The sequence below is a fragment of the Agelaius phoeniceus genome, chromosome 3 (assembly GCF_051311805.1).
Source record: "Agelaius phoeniceus isolate bAgePho1 chromosome 3, bAgePho1.hap1, whole genome shotgun sequence".
Classification (NCBI taxonomy): domain Eukaryota; kingdom Metazoa; phylum Chordata; class Aves; order Passeriformes; family Icteridae; genus Agelaius; species Agelaius phoeniceus.
This window is the reverse complement of record NC_135267.1, coordinates 107,949,684-107,972,214: the sequence shown is the minus strand read 5'-3', so window position 1 is coordinate 107,972,214 and position 22,531 is coordinate 107,949,684. Positions and strand designations below refer to the sequence as shown.

At 38.1% G+C, this 22,531-nt stretch overlaps 1 protein-coding gene across 4 annotated transcripts in view; it reads right to left on the bottom strand.

Moving 5' to 3' along the window:
* The window catches only part of MACROD2 (mono-ADP ribosylhydrolase 2), an 851,553-nt gene that overhangs the window by 556,619 nt on the left and 272,403 nt on the right, over positions 1–22,531 (bottom strand). The gene's annotated exons all lie outside the window — the stretch shown is intronic.

Below are 22,531 nucleotides of genomic sequence, written 5' to 3'. Positions count from 1 at the left end.
TAGTTCATCATGTTAACTCTGCTTAATTCACTTGTGTGCTATCACACATGATTAAGATACAGAAAACGTATGCAAGAAAAGTGAGCAGACTAACACTTCACATACCAGATCTGATGTCAAGCATATAATGGCACAGCCAACCTAGCATTCTTTAGCATTGCTAATCTATAGCAATGAAATGAAGCATAAAGGAAGGGGAAAAAAAAGGGGGGAAAGGGGAAGAACACACAAAACCTCAAAAGAAAATAGCGATTCAGTTATAAGATTTTCTGTGAAACCATGAATATTTATGAAAAAGCAAGGAGGGTTTTTTTTTTCACTTAGCTTCCAATATCTCCTTTAAAAACTCTTCTGAAATATTAGACGTATTAAAAAAATAAATTGTGCATAAAAAAGAATGAAAGACATGCAGCTTTTAAGATAAGCATGCTTTCAGTGCAAGCATCTGCTCTCAAAAGAGCATTTACACAAATTAACATATTTTATCCACTGTAAGGACCATAAAGCATTTCCAATTCAGCATATAATTTTTATTTCAATTGGCATGGTAAAATCTTTAAGTGTAGCATAGTAGAAGATATAAGAAGCTGCAATGACCAAAGGCAATGGTGGATTTCCCTGCATAAAGAAATGAATAACAATCAAAAAAAGGTTTGGATATTTGGAGCAGAGAGAGGATGTTATCCTCAAATTCACAGAATCAGTTTCTTGTTACTATGTTTTGAAGCAAATATAATCTCCTTCTGAGTGAAGACAGAGAAAAAGATTACATGATACAGTACAATCCCTTTTCTAGAAACGTGGCAATTTTGTCATCAACACACGGATGAGAGATGTCATTACTCTTGGAAAAGAATTAGAAAGCTACTATACAGCTCTCAGGCACGGTGCCTTGCCTGGCAAACAAGGTCACTCCACATTCAAAGCTCTATACCATTTGCAGATTAAGGTTTCTAACACTAGAGCTAGTTCCTTCATCTCCCAAAATTCAAATTGCAGTGCTTTGGTACATGCCACAGACAGGGTTGCTATGGTACAGCACTCACAAAAGCACTAACTGCTTCCAGCACTTTGCTTCATGGCTGCAAGGACTTGTCTGCCCTGATTAATTTTAAGTTAGTGATGAAAATACTAATAAGACTGAAACAGGAAAAGCAAATTTAGGGAGCTACACTGGCTCTTGGACTCTGCTGTGATCTACTTCTGTGCAGTAAAGCTTTCAGAAGAGACTGTTACTGCTCAGGTACACATAGGAAAAATACTAAACTGCCTTCTAAGGATACAGGACGTATATAATGTCCAACACGTACTGCCATCCTCAAAAAGCACTTTTCCAATAACCAACTGTCCTTTGCCTATGCTCAAGGGTAGTGTTTATCCATCAGACACTTCACAAATATGCCTAAATTATCAGCTTAGCTGCCCTTCCTCAGGAGGGAGGAGGGAGACGTGGGTGTGCCTCCTTCACCCACATCTGCAGATGCCTCAGTTAAGCACCCAAAGACAGACAGAATGAATCTGGTCCTTAGCAGGCCACAGTCTCCCCAGCAGACTCCACGTCCTCACCTGAATATTCTTGTGGAATCGAGATTTTGTTTGCCCAAGGCAGACTATGGCAGAGCTCTCTTGCACAACCCTGTTTCTCAAAGGGTTCTTAGTCACTCCAGACCTTTTTTTTAATAACACAGGGGCATGTAATAAGGCATATGTGTGATAATCTGTCTGAAATCTATAGCAAATTATTCCAATGTATATTACTTGCAGTGTATTTCATTGCTTCATGAGCACTACAATCTTACAGATTTAGAAATTAGTTTCATTTACAAGCTGAGACTCAAGATCCAGGTAAATGTAAAATCTGACCCCAAACAAGTGAAAATACTGTGAAGAAGCTGCCATTACTAACACATTTGAATCCTCAAAACTAGACCCTCCACCTTGAACCTCAAGTCAGAAATTAGCAGCCTGGACTAATGCATGAAATCATGGCAGCTGCATTGTCAAATAAAAATCTCACTGAAATATGTCTGAAACGATACCAGTAATTTGTTACCCTTGCTCAAACAATGTGTAGGAGAGAGAAGGCTCCAGTGACTCAGCATGCAGGAGAACTGGCACTGTATTTACCTGTTGTCATTATCTGGAACTCCAGAGTAATAAATGGATGAAATGCAGCTCATAAAAATATTCATATGATGAAATTTATGGCTTACATTAAAGCATGTTTAGCTTGAAAAATTACTGTGTAAAGCTCAACTGATCTGTTCCCTGTGTATATTCACAGTCATATCTGTTTACTTTGGGACTGCATGTTTAAATTTATTTCCACTTCTGCATATCCAAACTGTGTGCATGTCCCAGACGGCTGAAGTTTTTTCTCTCCTTTGTTTTGCTTGGTTTTTTGTTTTTTTTTTTTTTCCATTTCAAAAACTACAGGCAGGTACTACATTTAAAACAGAGCCCGATACAATTTAATCTTCTTGACCACAGACATAGCCAAATCCTGAGACGGGAAGTGAAGAATTCCAGTCCCCTCCTCTGTGCAAAGCCAAGGCAAGAAGGATGGGTGAGCATTATGGCTGGTGGTGGAAGCAACCAGCCCTGCAAGGCCCATCTTGCCAAGGATTGCACCCAAACGTGGGTTCCTATGTTTTTTAACACACCTTTCATGGGAAGAGACACAGTTACCCTGTGTTCACAGCACAGCTGTCTGGGATCATGGAGGAGAACATGCCTAACACCCAGCCCTCCCTGCCCACCTCAAAGGCTGCTGGGGGCAGGAGGCAGCAGGAGAGGTTTGGCCATGTGAATCAACCTGCACAGGCAGAGCCAGCAGCTCCTGCTTGGGCAACCCAGCCTCGAGCTCCAACCAGAAAGCTGCTCTGCTGATGCAAGTGCAGATTACATAGGTATTCCTATTTATACCTCTATTACCATAACTAACGAGGAGTAAGCAGGATTCGCTCCCAGGAGTAAGCAGGATTCTCTTCCAGTCCATATGTAAAACAAGTATCTCCTTTAAGTCTTTTATACTGTGGATAAAGAGTGGAAAAATCTTCCACATGCTGTTAAGCTTCTCAGTTTTCCAGCAGCAACAACACTTTCTTTTTTGGGGAACAGCAGAAATATATTACTTCTCAATGCCTCTCAGTATAACATCCCCTACATTCTTATTGTGTGATCTTTTCTGTAGTATCTAAACTGGTCGTATACTGAGGTAAAATAAATATGAGACTTCCCCAATGAAATCTTCCTCATCTTCAAACAACCTACCACAATCACACCATGACAGAATACTGTAAGAGCCATCCCAAATTCCTTGCCAAAGACTTTATAAAGCAACTAGAAGTGAAATACCTATGCACAATGTTACTCTTTGCTTATATTTCAATGTATACAGGAAAATGGAAAATGATAATTTAAAAAATGCTGATGGGGTAGTAACAGAACAAAATGGTTTGCAAATTGGACTTGTACTTGAAAGGATAGCACTGAACCACAATGTTTCCAGTACAGAATTATTTTCTCTTTGTTTCACTCACAAATACAGGTCACTCTTATGGAAGTAATCTTTCAAAGACAGAAGTACAATTTCCAATACACACACATCAATTCATGCCACAGTGCAATCTGTGTTACTCATGTAACAGTTGATGTTTTTATATATAGATAAATATCTCTAAACTTGAGGGCATTTCTTTTTCTTTTCCCTTTGCTTTGAGACAAAACTCACCAACAACCTGAAAACTAAACCAGCATGTGCAGAGAAGGACAATCAGGGAGTGTCGGGAACAACCAGATGACTTCTCAAAACTGTTGTGTATGGAGGTGCGACTATTTGCAATTTAATTGCTATTGCTATGTGTTAAGTGATGAGCACATACAACAGTTTCAAAACCAGCATCTATTCCTAATTCCATGACAGCCAGCTTGCTAAAGAGCAGTCCCAGCAACCCACCATTTACAGAATGAGCACTCCTCAGAGACAGACACATTTAATAGGAGGTGGTGAAAGACATAATTCAGATGAGACATGTGGACTGAGAACCAACCTCTTCTTAAATCTTTTCTGAACTGTCTTTTATTGCTCAGTTGAAAGGAATTTGCAGTGCAAAACGATAAGAAATACAAACCACCTTCTTAATCCATATGCCAAAACATTTACTTTTCTTTTTAATGCCCCTTTAATTCCTGGTAAAATTCCAAACCCAGGGTTTATATTTCATGATATTGTCAACTTTGCATAAAACTACTGGTACTACTCATGACTTATACAGCCTCAGGGAGACTATTGATTTTTTTTCCCCTTCATAAATCTGAAAATGCTCTGTCTCTTCCCCGTGGACCCATTATATTTATTGGTATCTATCTCAAAACAACTGCTCAAGGTTATAGCTATAAAAATATTTGGGGTTCTAATTCACTATACAGAGGCTAGAGAAGCCCACAGATTTGGGGGCAGAACTATCCTTTGTAATCAGGGCAGAAATTTTGCCCTGATTACAAAGGATAGTTGGGTTCTTCCATTACTTATCAGGACCACAAGGTAAACCTTTTTGTTTGGACAGAGCTTATACTCTCATTGATGGAACATGAGGCAAATTTTGAAGGAATTTAAAAAGTGACACATGGCCTTCTTTATACAGCAAAGATCAGACAGTAACAGTTAACAACAAATATCAGTATAAATATTTATTGTATAAATATTTATTGTATAAATATTTCCCTAAAACTCAAACTTCCTTATGGACTAGCAAAAATAAAGCCATCCTGGTCCCCATGCCCAATTTTTGAAAACCATTTGAATGTCTGACATCTCAGATAGAAATAAAATACATGGAGATATGGTCAAAGATGAAAAAGAAGATTTAGAGCTCTTCAGCTCATTAAAATACAGTATGCTCTAATGACTGATTATGTTGCTATTGCTTTAATTGGCAGTTGAATCTTAAAAGATAACTTTGCATTAACTTTTAAGCTACTTTAGGAAGGAAGAAGGCATCATGCAATAATTTTCTACTCACTATACCTGTACTTAGTCCAAATGGAAGATTTGCATGTGAATTTTTTTAAACTATACTAAGCCACGTATCCTGTGCTATAATGATCTTCCAAGAGAGTCTGTGCCTGTGGGATGTTCCTCTCAGCACTAGAAAACTGCTGCCAATAGACACAAAGGCACTTTAACCTGAGCCATGGGACTACTTAAGAACTTACCCATGGCCACCCGTGGAGCAGGTGTTAGAAATATGGGGAAGAGCATCAGAGTAATGATTTTGATTTATTTCCCTGTTATTAGCATGGAACTGAAAAGTGGGAGCACCAGCAACCCTACCACATTCCCCGTTCCACAAAGCAGCAGTGCACCACGCTGCAAGGAAAAGAACATCGCCTCCAAAATCAGCAGTAACAGCAAAGCCATTTCATTTAAAGACATGCAAAAATATAGTCATCACAATAAAAACTGTAGCCTTTGCCAATGGATTTCACTAAGTGGTATCTGAGATACCATAATTTTGATTACATTTAGAACAAAAGCATATGCCTAGTGTGCAGTTAAAGGACACAAATGCTGACTATATATTGCTTTTCACTGTACTTTAATAAATTAAACACAGAAATTGCAGTATGTTATCCATATTCTACATGAAAATACCTACAGCATAATTTATACCTGGCAGCTGACCAGCTGGCAAGGCAGGCCTAGGCTTCACATATCACATGAATACATAGTCTTTCATTTGTAATCTAGCCTTCATAAAATGAGCAGTAGCAAATTTTCAAGCCTGTAAATTCTGTGCTGGACCAGCCCACACCACTATAAAATCCTGTGTCCCGAGAGCATGACCTGCTCCAGAAAAAAAAAAAGGTTTTATTTTAGATCATTTTACAGTGTCAGCTTTTCTAAATATATTTAGTAAATATAAATCAAGGCATCAACTTCTGGTCTTAATTAAACCTTTGACAGAGGAAACTTCCAAAACCAATCCAAAAACGAGGGATATTTCCAACAACCTAGAGTGCCACATGTTAACACCATGGATTTACATGTTTTCATGAGCTGGCAATTTCCATAATGGTGGTATTTCACACCATTTATCTATTCCTTTAGTCTTCCCAATACTAACTTATTATCACCCAATTATTGTAGCATGAAAATAGGAAAAAATCTTTCCTGCTCTGCTCAAGTAATATTTAACAAATTCAAAATGAGAAAAAATGTTTCATGTGTATGTTCCAGTAACTGTACACGGAGTTAGTCATAGACACACAATAATGACAGGAACTGTAGCTTTCAGAAATTAATTGCTAATACATTATCATTAAAATGGGCTGCACTTACAACTTAAAAACTCATTGTCATGGTAGGAAAAATTCTTAGCCTACAATCACAGAACATGTGAACTTCCTAAAATTTATACAGTGCATTTTGATCTAAGATATATTTTGAGAATTAGTTTTTCTGTGACAATCTACGATGGGAAAATCTGGAATGTAAATGTACAGATAATTAAAATATCTGGATATTTAAGAATAAAATGTCTACATAAATTACTGAGGCTGTAGTTAGGAAGAAAAACAAAGAGAATCTGGGCTTGTTTCAGGATTCAACTGACTTCAAAGTAAAAAAAAAAAAACACCTCTGACAAGCGCAAAACATGAGAAAATTAACCTTTTTTCTTTTCAAACAGAACTCATTATTAAATAAAACCTTCTGTCTCCAGGGGAAAGTGACAGTGGTGGATGTTAAAGAAGGGCTGGAAAGCAGCACAGTGGGCTGAGAGCCACCTGCTCCCTGCTGCAGCTTTTAGCTTGGCTATTGGAAGCAGAGACAGAGTTACTCAAACATGGAGCTGATGGGATGTCCTGGGCAGGTTCAAGTGCTAGCCCTTCATATCATTTATAGGGACAACACGGTGTGATTTGTCACCTGCCTTGGGCTGTCCAAGAAATCACCACACAAACAGAAGAAGTCACAAGGTAAAAAAAATATGACATATTCTTGGTATTATCTTGGTATCAACATGTCAGTGAATGTGGCATGACTCACTTGGTCCTTTCAGCCCAGTTTATCCCACTACAACTCCCTTGCTGCTTCCCCTTTTTCTTCTGAGCACAAAGAGAAAAATAATGTCTATAATTTCCCATGATTTAACATGTTTCCCAGCCTATCCTCCACTGACCCTAAAAGAAAAAGCAAATTATACAGAACTCTACATTACAATTTTTACATGTATCTGACCAGCAAAATGAACATGTGATTTAGCATTTTCAAGACTTAAAGTATCAGATGAGTTGTACTATTCTTTCCTTTCGTCTGCTAAGCGATGAAACAGAAATGAGCAGTGGGGCCAACCATGAATCCATCTTTTGAAATCACACTCATGGACAAAAAATACAACATTCCCAATGAGAAATAGCTAAAATTTCAAACAGAATTATCTTATTTACTAAGCTTTCTTTTCAACTGCAGAGACAAAGACTCTCTCTCCACTCTCTAAGGATAGTTAAGGCTCTGAGCAGCAGACACCACTGCACTCAACCCTTTTTCCAGGGAATATGAGCCTGTGTAACACTGCTGGGGAAAAGATTCTGCTACATCATGTTTAGATTGCTAAGAAATTGTCACTGCTGTAAGAAAGTGCCCCAAGAGGCAAAGAAGTGAGTCATGACACTGATTTTGCATTGATTTTATAGAGAGGATGTCTGAACACTGCAATAGTGAGTGGTGTGTTCATTTCCTCAAGACCACAAGACAAAACAAAATGGATTGGTTATTGAAAGCAAATAACTGTAAAAGATAACATGAAAATGGGATTTTAAAACAAGATGTGTGAGGAGAAACAGAAGATTTTTAGCAAAGACAGCAATTATTATGAAGCACCTTGAATGGCACATATAAAGTTATCTCACTTTCACCTACACAAAGTTTGTCTTTCCAGAGGTATTTCACCAAATTACATTTCCTACTTTCCTGCCTCTGTTTACTGCAGTCTCAAAAGAATGCATATGAGTACCATATGAACAGCAGCAGGAAATAAAATCTGGTTTTAATAGGAACTACTTAAATAAAGTTTAAAAATAAAGCACTTATTTTCAAAACTAGATTGCTTAATTTTTTAAGGGCTTTGGCTCTGCAATGTACAAGGGTGCTCTAAGATGTAGATACCCAAACCCCGATTCACTTTAAAAATTAGAGCTCTCTTAGAAGTATAAATTGCTCCATCTGGAAGTGATTAGGGTTCCAAGGATGTGCAGCATTAAGTAATTTAACATGCTGAAGTGCTTCTTTTTTAATAAGCTCTTCAATTTAAAAATAAGAATAGTTTAAAAAACCCCCACCTTTCTTCCTAGTACAGCTGTTTGAATCACATGAACCACTTTATTCACTTAAGAATCTGCAAAAGGTGGGGAAGGCATTACTTGAGACCAACAGTAACAACTGCATTAGCAACAAACTCGAGGTACAACTGTAGAGGAGAAAAAAGGGAAATAGTTGACCTCAAATGTTTGTCTGTGATAGCCACCAGGCTATCCCTTTCCACAGCTACTACCATCATTCATCTCCTGGTAGAAGCTTCTTCCTTATCTGTCTTCAAAAATTTTTGATGACAATTTCTTAAGAATGTTTTCATGGCATTTAACAGAAGGGAAGTTAAAAGTTGGCATTTGACAATGGTAATTTCAGCATTTTTCAGGTTAAAATCCCTATGTAATTTTGAAGGGTTGAAAAGTTAAAGTGAGAAATGCTAATTGCTCTGGGGAACATGAAAATTAAAATATATTTCTAACTTGAATGAACTGACATGCATCATCAGTTGTATTTTCAATTAAGGTTTTGCAATGTTGATTAATTCACTCATTTGAAAACAATTTACATACAAGATGGTCAGGGAAGTGGAATGTTGCCCTGGGGGAACTCAAGAGAAGAGTCAGGGATCAAAGTCTGAAAGCAAATTGACATATTTGGGGAGCTTTCAATAGCATGATAGTAGTGGTTGAAGATCAGAGAAGGGAGGTGCTTTTTGCCTGGATGACAATTACAACCATCACTGAAAATTTAAGGCTTCAGATTTCTCATAAACACACAGTCATGTACTTCATATTATTAGAAAAATTCCAGCCATTACTCTAAGGAAATATCTGAATACTGAAATGGAAATTAGCTTTAAAATTTGCATTTAGGAATGTGTAAGCATGTGGACAGGCTTTTATGTTAAGAAACTATTTCCTTATTACAACCTTTGCCAGCAGACTCCAGAAAAGCCCTGACTTTCCCTCTATACCTGGCTGCTAAATTAATGAGGAATGTGAATGGGAAATTGACCTATTTATAAAGTAATCTGTAGAGAAATATTACCAATAGTTGTTACTGCATTTCAAGGGGATGCACCAAGTTAGATTTCAATTTGCAATGCTTAAAAATTGCAAAAACAACTCAAATTGCAATTGGCTGTGTGGTCACTTTGAACTGTATAGAAAAATTTGAGATGCAGCATCAGAGGAAATTATTGCAAGTAATATTTTAAAAGCAATTCAACCAATTATAAAATTTGCTCACAATGCTGACACACCATGCCAAGACTGTTGGTTTCATACTTCCCAGGTAAGGCAGTGTTCAGTAAAGTAAAAAGCACATATTACATACAAGCAAACCCTTTGTCAAGCAGAAACAAAAAAAATAGTAAAAATTATTTTGAACTTGGAGACAAAGTAGGAAATGGGAAACTAGATGCTTTTTTTTAAATCCACTTCATAATGAACAGTTAGAAATGCCTTTTACCAGCTGTTGCTGGAAAGCTGTCAGTTCATTTTTAAATAGAGATGTCAAAGGTCTGCAAACCTGTTATTGAACAAGACTGAAAAGCATATGACAATGAACAATTGAAAATGACTGGGGTGATGGGGTTAGGTGCAGGGACACATGATTTTAGTCAACCTTTTGGCTTGCCATATTCTTTGAAACTCAGCTCTCTGGAGCTTTCAAGGCTCTACGGTTACCCAAGAGGTAAATAAATTCAGGACCACAAAGCATACCTAAGCCTCTCTGCTCTAGAGGTTCTAATGAGTTAAAAATGAGAATGTCAGGACAGATGAACTTTCAGAAGTGAAAACTTATGCTATATATCTTTGGAGGTAAAAAAGCAGATCCAAGTCTAAGCTCAAATGCAATGTACTTCTGCTCTAGTAATACATGCTAGAAACAGAATCCCTGTAAAATACCATCCCTTTAGTGCCAGATACATAAAAAGATGTTTAAAACTCTTAGCCTTTATGGTGAAAAATACAATTCTTTATTGTTTAAGTAGTTTTTCCTATGATGGTATAAAGATACATATTTTTATTAAAGTAATTGTATAAAAAAACTGACACAGACATACTAAGATGCATTCATGTAAAAGTTCCACCTATACCAATGTGTGACACAGGAACAAGAACTTTTCTATTTGGACCAGACTTCTAATGCCACAAAAAAGACTGTTCTTGGAGAAAACTGAGCATTCAGTGCTGATAATATATAAAAGTATATCAACAGGTCCTCTCTATACGAGAAATTAATAATGCTGCATGGAATCATTAACAGACATCAAGGGTAAGTTGCCCCCACCTGCTAAATTTAGCAATGGCCTCAAAGGTTCATCAATGCAAATGTGGACTCCCTTTTGCAGTGGGGGAAAAAATTAAAAGTTTGAAATGACAAATGTAAATAAAAAGGGCAAAACAAGTGGCTGATATAAGCCCTAACTAAGGCAATGAAACATGGCTATGTTATCCATTTTGATAATCCTATTGTCAGGTTATTTGTTCTCAGGGAACAAGTTAAAGCCTGTTTAACTCCAATAAAGAGGTAAAGCCTACTTAACAAAAAGCCTGTGTAACTGGATGACTGTAAGGATCCTCATGTTAAAATATCAGAAACATCCAACTACTTCAAGAGTGAACATATGACAGAAGTCTTACTAGGCAATGAAAAGAATATGTCCTTTTCCCTTCAGTAGGCCTATTTATATGCCTAAATTGAAACACATACCTCATAATTAAGCATGATTAGGTTCCAATTACTTCGTTTGTGCTTATTTAGTACTTTTTTCATTTCATTCTAGCTGCATCAAAATGTGAAAACCAGAGATGTGAATGGCTGAGATTGACTGCCACGCATTTCAACCACATTTCAGCCCACCCTGGAAAATGTAAGCTTTCTGTCATAAGCTGTCAGTAAAACTCATGTCTTCCAAACAAAGGTTCTGAGAACTGAGCTTACATGGCACCTTTAGATTTTACATTTTGTTTGACACCTACCATTTGTGAGAAGTGGCATTGTATAACTGCTTTCCATCCTGTCTGTCCCCATCACCACCACCCCCACCAAACATAATTGCTTTTACTATAAATATCTGACAGTGCTCCTGAGAGTAATAGAGTGAAATTTAGAAAACTCTTGTTGACTGCCTGATAGATTTTGCAGAATCACAGAATTCAAAATCTGGTTTGGGCAGAAGGATCTTGTAAATCATCCAGTTCCAGCCTCCTGCCATGGGCAGGGACACCTTTCACTGCACCAGGTTGCTCAGAACCCCATCCAACCTGGCCTTGAACACTTCCAGGGATGGGGCATCCAAAACCTCTCTGGGAACCCTGTTCAATCACCCTCAAAGAGAAGAATTTCCCTCTAATATCCAAGCTAACCCTGCCCTCTGTCAGTTTAAAGTCATTCCCCTCTTGTCATATCAGTGCAAATCTTCTAGTCTTAGCATTAAGTAGTTTCTTTTCCACCAAATCAAAAAAGGAAGGAATAAATAATTTTTTACAAGTGGAGAGCAAGGTCTGGCCAGGAAAAATAAACAATTATTGTACTTACAGCACATTTGAAAAGCTTATTACAGCAGGCAGCATGCTACACACCTACAAGTTTCATCTCAGAGATTCAATATTAATGTCCTTTTTTATTGGTTCCTTACTTGAACATATCCAAAATTTTGTAGGTACAGTATATTTTACCAAGCGAAGGAAAATTAATCCAGTTTGCCCAGGTAAATCCCATTATATTCCTATTACTCAAATAGACATTAAAGTAGGAGACACATGAGATGGCACAGTGTATTAGCTGCTGTGGAAAACAACTGTCAATGAATGCCCAATTTACTGAGTGGACATTAAAAGTGCTCCAGAACTGCCAATAATAACAACAGAGCCTTGACAGCAGAAAAGCAAACCAATCGATCTAAAATGGTAGACACAGAAAGAAAACGAGTATTAAAAAGAAACTTGAGGAAATCAAATAGATTGGATTCAAAAGATAAAGATGATTTGAACACCAGTTATAATTTACAGGTATAATTCAAATTATCTTTGTTATTCAAGGCACCAAAGACCTTCCAAATTAAAACTGTAGGACTGTCTCACTACAGAAATCATTCTGGTTGAATTAAAAGACAGGGTGAGGACCTAAGTAATTTTTTTGCACTACTCTTACTTCTCAAGTAGATCTGTAAACTGAGAACAAATCTAGGGAAGAGCTATTATGAAGACACAACCTCAGAGAGCAAACCAAAAGGCTTTTCCAAAAGTGTTATTTACGTATTTCTGCATGGAGCAAAAGCCCTGGCTTTCACAAACAGCCAAAGGGTGGCTGTTCACAAGCAGCCAAAACTTGCCCCTTTGTGCTTTTGCAAAATTTCACCTACATAAAACATACTTTGCTAAGCTCAGTGAAGAAAGGATCCCAGCCAGAAGGTTCCACCTTATTCCCAGGACCCTGGGAAATCACGAAGTCCTGAAGCAGCACTAGAACTGATGCATATCTTGCGATTTCTCACAGGATTACGCAAAGAGCGTAAAGAGGAGGAAACACAATTTCAAATTGGTGTCAAAGTTCAGGAATAGATCATAGCCATCACAGCCCAAGGAAAACCACCCTTCCAGCAGTACCCCTGAGTGGAAGTGACCTCCTTCCCCCCAGGCTACCCCTCCACTGCCCAGACCTTGTTCCCTGCCTCCTATCCACACCCTGCCCCAGCAGCATCCTCTGACAGACTCAGGTGTTCCCAGATCATCCAACACAATGACTTAGAGGAGGAACTAGTCCAGACGTGACAGTAACTTGCCTCTGAAGCACAAGGGACAGCTTGTACCTCTCAGAGCTGCCATTTCCTAACATCAAGAAGTAATTAATCTAAGCTGACTTCCATCATGGCGTGAACAGTTTGCCAACAGTTACCACATAATATTATGTTAGAAATTATACATGTTCTCTATACTGGAGATGTGCCTAAGGCATTAACTGTAAATGGTATTTTTCAGCAGGGATGTCTATGTGGGCATGCACACTAGAGCAAGAAAAGCCCTGACAGTCATGGATTGCACAACGGTTTCCATAAACAGAATTTTCTGTTGAGAGCTTTTCTCACTGCTGTACTAAAGTTTTCCATGTTTGGCCTTGGAAAAAAGGAAAATTACTCTAAATACTTCAGGACTGAAAGAACTGCTCCCATCTCAAATCCATCACCAGGGAGAGAAACAGGAGTCTGATTTCACTGCGTTTGTTCTCATCCCAGATTTACTTCAACACATGGTACTTTCCCCATTTTCATCTTTCATTTTTGATTCCTCCATTCCCAAAATATTCACTGAGGTAAGGTTTATGCAGATGGATAAACAGATCTGAGCAGCAGGAAGCCCTGACAGTGCTTGCAATCAGCTGGTACATCTGGGGATGTACCATAAAGTGAACCTTGCAAAGTGTGGGCATGTTCAGAAAGGCTGGGCACCAGCTTATGCCGTGCCTTTTAGCATTTTGAAGCCTAGAAAATCTAGAGCAGGCATTAAACTTCACATTATGTAGATGTGCTAGGGAGAATAGAAGAGCAGCAGCGGCAAAATTCGTAAGTATGCAAAGATCATGGTAATCAGTCTGAAGCATTATTAGCTAAATTTAGTGCACTGGGTGAAATTCATTTGTGGAACCAATTCCTGCCCTTCCTACTGCCTAAGCTGTTATTTCCTCAGGTAGTGCATAAATGCTATGATGGCATTTTAAGCAGTGTGATTTCACACTGAAGCATTTCCACAAGTCCTGTGAGGTATGAAGATCTATTGGGCTGTTTCAATTTGTTACATTCAGGAGGCTTTCTCTAGAAAAAGCTCACAACATGAGGGAGATAAGCCCCAAGCAAGGCAAAGTATCAGTCACATGCACAGAATAAAGTTTTCCCTTTACAATCTGACATTATCTGCTTAGGATGAAATACAATCTATGCTATAATCTGTTTTAAGCATTAGGAAAACAAAAGCCCAAGCACACACATTAAATTGCTATCAAGAGGAAAACCCATATTATACAGGTGACAGGTTTTTCTAACAAAGCACTTAAAAGAGCAAAGTACGGAAAATACCAATGCCTGCTTTCAAATACTTGCAAAAAAGGTTAAGGAATATAATAGGCAAAAGAGGAAGAAATATTAGCACACAACCACATAAGCTAAGGTGCAAAGCATGTTAATTAGTGTATTATAATGACTTCTGACAGTTTCACATAATGCCTTTTCATCAGCATACTGTTTCAATTACACATTCTCCACTTCCCACATTAAAACCAGCTTCACTATGATTTTTCACCTGCTGCTTCAGTATTAAGTTTAAGCCCCATGTCTTCCAAGAAAATAATTTTATTTTCCTAAAGTTACTCACCAATTCCTTCAAGAAACACAAGGGAAAACATTCTTCTGCTTTGTGAAAGCATAAAAGGAAAAGGGAGGTAAATGCTATAATGTAGTCTACCTCGTTATCTCCAATACCTTGATCCTCCATGCTGCACAAAGCCCTTGGTTAGAAGTAAATCATGCAGCTCAGAGGTGAAGCACACTGGAACAGACACCTTAAATCTGGATTAACTTTCCCCAAATACTGAATAAATGATCACAGAATGACAGATATGCTGAGTTGGAAGAAGGAACCCAGAAGGATCACAGAGTCCAACTCCTGGCCCTGTACAGAATCAAGAAACAGCCCTTTTTTTTCCCCCTGAACATCTATTAAACATGAAACCAAACATTAAGACAAATGTCTGGAAGTCTGGTCTACTAAAAATTAAAAGGTTGTTTGATATTTCATTACTAGTGACCAAATAGGGAAATTTGTACCTCCTGATTTATTTGTATAAACTTGTGCCTTGAGGAATCACAAAAAAATACAAAATGAATGCACAGCTAGGTATAAATCCTTTACAAACTTTAAAATGCTGGATTCACTCATTACTGCCACAGAAACGAGGCACAAGGAAGATGGAAAACTGCCTTGCTCCTCTGCTTGTAACACCAAGCAGGGCACCATGATGTCAAGCTGCAATTCTGCGGGCAGCGTGAACGGATTAAAGGAGCACAACTCCAAGGCAGATCCCTACAGCCACACACAGGAGCATGCTCTGACAGCAGATCTGGGCCATGATGAATGGGTCTCCTCCCACACACGCCTCTGAGCTCACTCTGGGGAGAGGCAGCCACTGGAGGACAATGATTGCCGCCAGGAAACAATCTTTCCCATCCCAAACTGCACAGGACACACCCTAGCTCCAGCCATGGTATGGCTGCAGGAATTTTTTCCATGCACTCATAGATCACTCTGTTTCAACAAGTCTGGTACATTCTTCCTCCATCTACTGCTGAAAGGTGCCAGGAAACCTGTAAAGCAAGTTGGGATTTTTAGCAGTGGCTCTGCTACTCCACCAGTAGCTCTAGAGGTGCCCAGAGCCTGACAGGATTTGCTGTTTGGGGCACGGGCAGAGCAGTCACACAGGGTAAACAATCTTGCTCACTTAATGACAGTTTACTGTAGTCACCTTCAATATACCCACATTTTCAACCACTTATCCACTCATTTTATCAAACAGTCTCATAGTAAGAAAGCTCTTGACACAGAGCCACAAAACAGAAACTCCTCCTTGAAATTTTCATGCAGCAACTCATTACCCAATTATTCCTCTTGCTTTTAGACCTCACTGAATTTTAGCAAGGAAAACAGCAGGGAGCTAAGAGGCAATGTTTTTAGCTTAAATTCTGTATTTGGTCAAAGTCCTAAATTCCTCTTCTCTGAGCCCTCCCTCCCATAACATATTACTTCAAGCCTTTAATTCAAGTTTGTACAGCCAGGGTGACACTCCCAGGCAATGCAAACGCATACTTGGAGCATCTTCCATCAAGCAATGCACCCCATGAAGCAGCTGCAACCATTTCTTAAGGCATTTGGGATGCTTGCAGCAATCACAGACTGCCAGAATGAATTTTCAACCCCAGGCACATTTTAAGCAAGAGTCTTCAAGCGCCCCAGTGCCTTTTTGCTTTTTTATCTAAAGGATTATTTAACGTCCAGACTTTCCCACGTGCCTAGTACCCATGCACTCATTCTGCAATCTCTCTGAAAAAGCTTCTAGTAAGATCTTAAATCAGCACTGGAGTGCTTAGAATTAGTATGTATTAACAGATTTAGGTAATGAAATTTTAAGCTACTGAAGCTTATTATTTTCATCCTCAAAAATCTATTCATGTAAGTGCAGTCACCTTTTAATTCAGAGCAGAAGATTTGAGATTTAAATGTAGGTTCACTTGAAGTGAGTTTAGCACACAAAAAGTGACAGGAGTTCGAATACAGCTCTTTTGTGAACTAAAGAAAAAGAAGTGAAAGAATAGAAGCAGCAAACAAATTACAAGACCTGTCAACCTTGTTAGATATTATGTTGAGAGCAGTAGGGATGAATGGGGACTTCCCACTCCTATGCCTATCACAAACAAATGAAAATATATGCATGGTTTTGAATAAGGTATTTAGGAAGTGACAGATAAGTCTTAGGAAGGCACATTTGCTTTCCCTGCTGAGAAAATAACATATCTCAATAACACCACTTCCTTTCAAATTCTTCGGGACAACGAATCACAGAGGGCAATTTTAATTTATTTTGACTGTTTACTCTGTGTTGACAATTTGAATTGGTAGCTTCTGATATTCTGCTGCAGGAAGCAGTTTGAAACATGACAGCTCGGGCTGCAAAGAATTAATGCCTTCAAAATTATACATCTCTTAACCAACTGTCTTTTTTTCCCAGCTATTCCAGCCTTAATTTCAGCATTCCAGTTTGTATTTCTTTTGTTCAAAATGACATCCCAGAATGTTATTCTTTCCATTGTTTTGGAATTGCACACATGCATTAAACATGCCTGGGAAAGCCCAGAAAAAAAATAGAAGAAAAAAAATTGTAAACTTATTTGACTGTCAAGAAATTTCTGTCCTTCAGAATAATCTGTGCTCATTTATGTATTTGAGAAATTCCTTGGTTTTAGATTTCCATTGTTTGAAGAGCATGACCATATGCTATATGGACACACGCACTCAGTGCCATCCACAATATGGAAACAGATTTACACAGACAGCACATTTAACTCTACAGCAGCCATTTTAGAAAATGCACAAGCCAAGGTAAGAAAATCAATCTCTGATGCATAAATACGGATTGTGACACTGCCACAACCTAGCCAATTGTTGTTAAATGTCACAGGAAAACTTGCAAACTACATTAAGCTCCCCAAAAGGCCTTACAAGCAAAAATCCTTCATCACCACTTCGTTCAGGTTGCTGAAATGACAACTTCAGAGGGCAAACTGAACTTTTTCCTCACGGAAAGTCTCAAACAACAAGCCCCATTCCGCCTCTCAGGCAAGAAACTAATTTTTTTTTTTTTTAATTGTTCCATTCCTTTCTCTAAGTTGAAAAAGTACACCCTACTATTAGCTTGCTATTGTCAAGTAATCTGAAACTTATAGGAATGTAAAATTAAAGCTCTCACAAAACTGACATAAGCTTCAAAAATCATTCCACATCACTTGAGGATTCCTGCTTCACTAAGTTTTATTGTTCTCCGGTCTAGTTAATCTTCTGATATGTAATGGTTATTGTTCCACGTATTCTGAAGGCTTATACTTAAGCAGGAATGTGGGAATGGTTGTGTAGGTAACTCCAAAATCAGTCCCATTAGAGTAAAAAAAAAAAAAAAAGATTGATGCCAAAACTCCTCTCTTACAAAGATAAAATGCAAATGCTCTACAGAAAGTGAAAACAGCTCCTCAGGGAATTGTTAGGAACTGGGCAAAAGAGCAACGCAAACGTTTCATTAGTCAAGTAGGAACTTGAAGGAAGAGGACTGGGAGTGCTTGTGAGAACAGCACAGCTCTGCCAGCACGGGCAGCACCAGAGACACCACTGACCTTGCATGCGCATGGAACGTCAATAAAGTAAAAGGAAATAGATAAAAATCTGTGCGTATAAAGTATATGGCAATTTTTATTCCTTAAAGGATTTAATAAATTCCACAAGTCTCCAGGAACATAAAGATAAGCCGGCTGCTCATGAAGGGCAAAGCGCTATCAGTTTTCAAACCAACTCCACCGAGTTTCGGAAGGACTTCAGGGAGAAATGGCATTTAATAACATCTCTCGCTGCTCCTAAAACACAGAGCTGCTTCCTAAATGGGAGCCATAATTTAACCTTCTTTCCTGCAGAACACTGTCCTCAAGAAAACATTTCAAAATGAAGAAGGAAAACCAATTTACTTGTCTCTTTCTCAGCTTGTTTGTTAGGACTGAATTCTCCATACGCTACCATTACATTCTGAATGCATTAAGTATGACTGATACTCAGGAAAAAAAACAGCAGTTTATATTAATGATCTGCCTTAATTCCTTTGATTTTCAAAAATTTTAATATAAGAAAATATGAAAATGTTAAGGGTGTTCAGCTGGAAGAGGAAAATTAAAAGTATAAATATAACACAGGCTCTTTAATCCAAACATTTTCTTTAAAATAAATTCCACCTTCAAGCTTCATTTACAATCTCATTTGCACAGAGTTGCCAATCCTGATTAGCCCGAATGAACTCCCTAAACATGAAGGTGAAATCTCCCAGACAGTGATATAGCAGGAGATTAGAACACCTGCAGACATCCAGTGTGCCACAAGAGACTTTCTTTTTACTTGGAATTACCCTCAAATGAATACCTTCAAACGTGAACGTACAAAAGAAGGGATCTCACAGTCCATGGTTAAACAGAAACTTCGCATTTTAAAGCTAAAGAAATGCATTCTGTTTGAGACCAAAAGCTAAGAGACAAAGAAATTTCTCTAGCTTTCAAAAACAGTGATCCTTTAAAAAGGGAGAAAAGCATGATTTCTACCAAAGTCTCAAAATACTTTTAACAGGAGCTGTTCCCAAGTGATGTTAACAGGCAAGATACAAAAATATTTGCTCAGCCCACCAGTGGAACACATAATTCTTCCCCATGAAAACCCAAAATACAACCCTCTAGAAAGCCAGAATCTCTTTAAAAAAAACCCAAACAACTGATAATTTTAAAGATATTATGTATATTGTGAGACTGATTGCAAATGTACATTCAGGTAATGAAAGTAAGAAATAAAGAAGGTAAGAAAGAAGGTAATAAAAAAAATTTCACACCCAGCAAATCTTCACATGCCATCTATTCCAGTTGATTATGGCATTTATTTGGTCAAGTATTCACAAGTTAAAACTCTATGTGTTTAATCATAGTCTGGCCTGTTATAAAGCATTATGTCTTAAGACTTTATTTGATCAGAAGGCAAGCTTAGACTAGTTCTTGCAACTTTGAGAAATTACAGTCAACCATTTCTCAATATCTGATAGGCAGGAAGAAGAAGAAATGAATTTTAAAATGGATATGGTTTGATAATTGATACACAAGCCATGTTTCAAGAGCTGTGATTGGTAAAAATGAAGGGAGATTCTCTGAATGTATAGAAGAGAGTATGGCACATAGCACACCTCATGTCAGAAAAAAATAGATGTCTATTATCTTTTTCATGCATATATTAAAACAAGGTAACAGATGAATAACAGATGAAGAATAAAATACCCATGAAAATACATAGTAATATTGAGAAATCACAGCTTGAAGTGACTGCACAAGAAAGTGCGGAAAGAGGAAGAAAAGCTTGAAGTAGAAAAATGCAGAGGTAGGAGAAGGATGATATACTTTCCAGGAGCAGCATATAAAGAAAAAGCTGTAGTTACTTGTACACTGTTAATTGTATGGCTGCCATTTTACCAGTTTGGACAGTAAAGGTGCAACATGTACTGGATGCTGGGGTTGGAGTCAAATCACAGCTCCTGGTGTTGAGCATCCAGATACTGTAAGCCAACAGCGGTTTTATGATTTAAAACGTAAAAATTTAAAATTTTCGTAAATACATTGTTATCCAAACATCAACAGCATATCCTCATTACAATTTCTCCAATAAAACACATAATAATTCAAATGGGCATTGCCACTGGTTTGTATTAAGGAGGGCCTGAAGGTAATAGCCAAAAGCAAAGCCCTCTTTCAAAGAAAAACATTGAATTCCTCTGCCATAGGCTGGGACAGATGTTTGACTGGTTAGATAATATGGAAAAGTGAGGAAAAGTGTGGGAGGGGAACAAACATGTGTTGTGCACATGAGGCTAAAAGGGGCACTACCTTGGAAGCATTTATTTCAGGGCTCAGTGCAACCAACCCTGCCTTCAACCCAGGTTTGAAGACACTGAATTCTCTCCCCAAAAACCTCCACAGATTAGGAAACATTCATTCACCCTACAGGGGTACATCACAATCTTGGACTGCTGAAAAAACACAAGACAGGGACTTACCACACCTGCCTCTAATATGAAGCACCATTTATTTAATAAAATAGGACTCTTGGAAGGAAGCAGATTAGATAATGGGTTACAAAGCAATTGATTATGCAGTTCTGATTCAAGTCCAACATAGAACAGGAGTGACAGAAAACTATTACCAAATTACGCCAGCTCAATGGATTACTCCAACTGCTCTAATACCTTCAGTTTGTCCTCACTGGGTATCATTTAGATAGAAAAGTCACTTCCACAGTTGGAATTAATTCAAAGAATACCTTTAGAGCACAGAATATTTCAAAAACTGAATGTTCCTTTCTTATTAAAAAATAGCCTAATCAGATTTGGAAACTTCCTCCTTCCCATGGCTCTCATGTCAGTCCATGTGTCTGCCTAGTGTAGCTTACACACACGGAGGGGTATTGGTTAATTTTAAACAAGCACTTAAATTCTTCATCCCTGCAGGCATGAGGGTGACTCTGAGCAGTTTGGGAGGAGCAGTGGAACGAGCTCTGAAGCTACAATTTCTTCATCTGCTACAGCCAAACACAACACACCAAGCAGCATCATGGCATGTGAAAAAGGCCAGAGCCCCCGGCTCTTTTGTATATGAGGTGAGGGTTTGTTCCACCTTAGAGGATTTCCTTTCAGAAATGCTGTGTCTGCCATCCAGGGGATTTACTCATTCATGTTTACTCATTTCTGATTCATGGTCACTGGGCCTCTAAAATATTGTGACTAAAAAAAAAAAAAGACAAAAGAAGTTCTTTCTCAATTTTCAGCCTCACCCTCTGTGATCACAAGGGATTCTCTGACCCATGAACTAACTGCTCTTTTTGACACAACCAGCTGGTAGGAAAGCTAAATAAAGCATTGTCTCAAGTCAACAACAAAGAGATGTAACCAAAAAAAACCCAAAAAAACAAAAAAAAACCAAAAAAAAAAAACCCAAAAAAAAAACCAAAAAAAAAACAACCCAGAAAGGATATCTTCCCGTGGTTTTAGAGATCTTGAAGTGTTATAAGTTACATTAACTGGAAAAAAGTATCTGGGGGATGTAGAGAGAACCTCAGATACTCCAACTGAAAAATTAAAGTTCTGTACAGAAAGAGGACTCATGGATATGTAGGTGCAAAAGGACATCCATGTATCTGAAAGACTCAGGAATCTCCATCGGGGACCTTCTGCCTCTTCTCTGATGCCTTTGAATTCCCCATGGTGGGAAACCTGTGTAATACAAGTTTCCCTTACTCCTAACCTGTGTAATACAAGTTTCCTTTACTTCTAACCTAATTATTTCCAAGCTAACATAGTGATAGTCCTTAAGCAAGACAGGTAATAAATATTCTTTAGCAATAAATCACACCAAGAGGGGAGGTTTTATATCCTGTAAAAAACAAGCACATAGCAGGGATCTGGCACTTCTGGACCCTTACATCCTTCCTTTGGCTAGGGCCAAGCATTCAAAGGCAAAACTCACTCTCAGAAACTGGCTTTCTTTGCAAAGTGTAAGATTGTGATCTACAGTGACTTGTTTTGCATGTTTGTTTTGTTCAACTCTCTAAAGTGAAAGAAATCCCACAATATCCATGGCTTCCCAGTCAATTTTGCATTAGCTTCACTTTCAGCTTCTAATGAATAGGGCCGTATTGCAACAAACTAATTTTAAATGAAGTCTTCCCTGAGACCATTTCTGCTTCATTTTGTGGGGAAAAAAAAAGTTGTTTTAAACAAGATTACACCTCTGACAGGATTACACCTGACATAAATGCAATCTTTCACTGGAGTGAATTGTGATTTTCAAAACTGAGGGCTTTCAGATAATGAATTTTTACATTA